We start from the raw sequence: 3,316 nt of genomic DNA, 5'->3' as shown, positions 1-3,316 counted from the left end.
CGGTATTTTAACATTTTCTACACTATAAAATTTGATCAAAAGCTTGTTTTGAATCAAAGTAACTTGTTATAATGCCATATAATGACATTTTTGAGTCCCTCCTATTAAAATATTATGTTTTCCATTGACACTTTACGATAGAAAATGCAAATTTGTATAAATAAACACCAAATCACTGTAAAATCGCATAAAATAACATTTTGAGAAAAAAAGAAGAAGAACATTTTTTGACCTTAAATATCTTATTTTTACGTCCCGTAGAAGCTATATACCAATTTTCAGACAAATCGGAGGTCCAAAATTTTTTTTGCTCCAAAATTGAGTGATTTGAAATGGAATGGCCCGTACACATTTGATCTTATACCGGGTGGTGGTGGTGAATCGTAAAAAGGGCCATAGGAAACTCAATGTAAAATTCTGGATTGTTGAATTCCTGCTTCCCTAATTATTTTACATCAAAAGTCATGAGAGAATACTTGTAGAGAATTAAAATCTGTATTAAAATCAAAAGTTAAAATTGTTCTACGATTTAAATGCATTCCAAAATTTTGAAAAATATGATACATTTGCCACAATAGGCCGTTCCAAGATGCTGTCAAAATTAAATCAATATGGCTACCGGAAGGCAAACATTGAATATTATTCTATCAGGTTCTTATGGTTTTAGATCATTTTAGTTGTTGTACAAAGATTAATTTAACATTTTCTCTGGAAGTATTAATTTAGAAAGATAATATGCCTCATTGGTGTTGTGTTTTGAAGTGTGAAATGCAAAGTAATCGTGATAAAGTTAGCTTTTACCACTTACCATCAGTGCTACATTCTAAGCACAAAACTGAACCAATTTAACTAAATAAGTTATAGTGATCATCTGAGAGACAACAACAATGGTAAAATGCAATAAAATATTAAGATTTTACTAGCAAAATGGAAATTCCACTGTAATCATCTTATATCTGGTAAGTTACAACATTTGAACATTAACCATTTTTGAAGATGTTAACAGTCTAATCTTGTAGGAAAACCAGCCGACTTAACTGATAATAACAATCCAGATTGGGTTCCTTCAATAAATATGGGGTATATAAACACAATGAAATGAGTTCCCCAAAATCTAAAATGGGAATTAAGGTACCAAAGGAGAATTAAAAGAAAAGGGTACCTACAAGAAAAAATTGCTTTTTTATTCCTCTTGAAATGATTTATAAGACACTGGACTGTCTTATATTCTACAAATACTAGGTAGGTCTATGATTTTACACATTTTTCATTAATGATACATTACTGTTACTTTAGAAGACACTGGACTGTCTTATATTCTACAAATACTAGGTAGGTCTATGATTTTACACATTTTTCATTAATGATACATTACTGTTACTTTAGTAGATTTAGAAACAGTGGATAGTTAGTGGTAGATAGCAGTTATTTGGTATAAAAGCTAGTTTAGTAGAAGACAAGATTTTGCCAAATAGTCAAACATATATTACAATGGAAAAATTAACAAATACATTTTATGTCATTAACATTAACACAGGATTTTAAATATCAGCTTAAGAAATTAGCTTTATCTTGTGAAAGTATAGAAAATGATGATGCCAAAACTAAAAATTATAGGTACTGGTTTAGCAAATTACAATGTTTTTAAAATAGCTTTAAAGTATATTACACCATTTATCAAATACCATCAAAATACGGTTTTGTCACCAAGTGATCAAGTATTGCTTACTTTAGCTAAACTAAGCTTAAACTTAGATTATAAAGATTTGGGATATAGGTTTAGTATTTCACCCTACCCGGTATCAACTTATTTCAAAAATACTTTGTATATAATGTGTCTTAGGTTAAAAAAATTTGTGTTCTGACCTGATAGAGATATTTTAAAGAAAACTATGCAAAATTCACTTAAAGAATCTTTTCATGGAAATACTACAGGTATAATTGACTTTGGACGAATGTTGGTATGAAACGAATTATTTATTGTTCTGAAGCCAGTTATTTGAGGCATTTTTGTAATTAACTATTCTAATTGGGAAATAAGCCACAATTTAACTTAAAAAATAATTTTATTAATCTTTCGACTTCCAAATCAGACGTCATTGTCAAAATACAAAATATTATTATTTATGCATATTATTACCTGTAAATATTTCTTCTGATTGTTAATTGTAAAGGATAGAAAAATTACCATTTATTTTATTTTTTTTAGAATCAGCTGAGAGAAGTGGTCTACAAAAACCCAGGAAGGAAACGGAATATGTGGCTACGAAAGGCAAAAGAAAGGTTTACAAAGCAAATGTGACACATTTTTTTGAAATATTTAGGAATATCAGTAAATTGCATTAAAAAAATGTATGAAAAGATTTTGTTCAATAAAAATGTTTATATTTATCAAGGATGTATTAATTGGTATGGCCACATATTGTCAGTGATGTAATAATACATCCTATCTGTTTTTTCATGAGTTTGAAAACTCATGAAAAAACAGATAGGAGGTATTGTCACATCAGCAAGGATGTACAGTGATGAGTGCCCTAATAACCGGCAAAATAGCACAAAAGACGGGCAACATATTTAGTTGTGAGATAAAAAGAAATGAAACTAGTCGAGCTGGGAAATTTAGCGAAATTAACCTTTAAATTTTATTTTATATTGATTGTTTCCCACCTTTACACATATCAGAGGAGTATGTCAACTAAAACTGTCACTGTGACAGTGGTAGTTTCCAAACTCGTCTGAAGGTGGTACACAATCAATACAATCTAAATGTATAAGTTAATATCGCTAAATTTCCCAGCTCGACTAGTTTCATTTCTTTTTATCTCACTACTTAATACGTTTTCCATCTTTTGTGCTATTTTGCAGGTTATTAGAGCGCTCATCACTGTATTTCTGGTATATCCAGGGAATGTCTACAAAATATATTTTGAATGTCCAAAGAACATTCGTGGACATTCATGGAATGTTCCAATAAGACATTCAGGTAATGTTTAAAATGCTGACACAGGATTTTCCTGGCATGTTCAGGGAACGTGTTTTCGGGGATATTCCAGGAATTTTTCAATGTCTGTGTACCTTCTATGGACATATATGGAATATTTTGGTGTTATTAGCACCGCACTCCACTTGCGATTTGTAATCAGGAAGATTGAACACATTGTTTCAAATACAAGTCAATCCATTTGTAACTAAATAATCATGGATTGACTTCTATTTGAAAGAATGTGTTCAATCTTCACGACTACAAATCGCAAGTGGAGTCCGGCGCTTAGAGCTACTTCCTCTTCGGTATTATGTATTATACTACAGAAATTAG

The 3,316-nt window shown here is 30.3% G+C and overlaps 1 long non-coding RNA gene across 1 annotated transcript; it reads left to right on the top strand.

Annotated features, from left to right (window-relative positions):
- The first annotated feature begins 570 nt into the window (after positions 1-570).
- LOC126879105 (uncharacterized) lies at positions 571-2,391 on the top strand. The gene is made up of 2 exons (XR_007695976.1): positions 571-1,246; positions 1,337-2,391. It is a non-coding gene; the product is annotated as an uncharacterized LOC126879105 (long non-coding RNA).
- The last annotated feature ends 925 nt before the right edge of the window (positions 2,392-3,316 follow it).

Source organism: Diabrotica virgifera, chromosome 1, assembly GCF_917563875.1.
Source record: "Diabrotica virgifera virgifera chromosome 1, PGI_DIABVI_V3a".
In the NCBI taxonomy this organism is placed as follows: domain Eukaryota; kingdom Metazoa; phylum Arthropoda; class Insecta; order Coleoptera; family Chrysomelidae; genus Diabrotica; species Diabrotica virgifera.
This window is presented reverse-complemented; position numbering and strand designations above follow the sequence as displayed.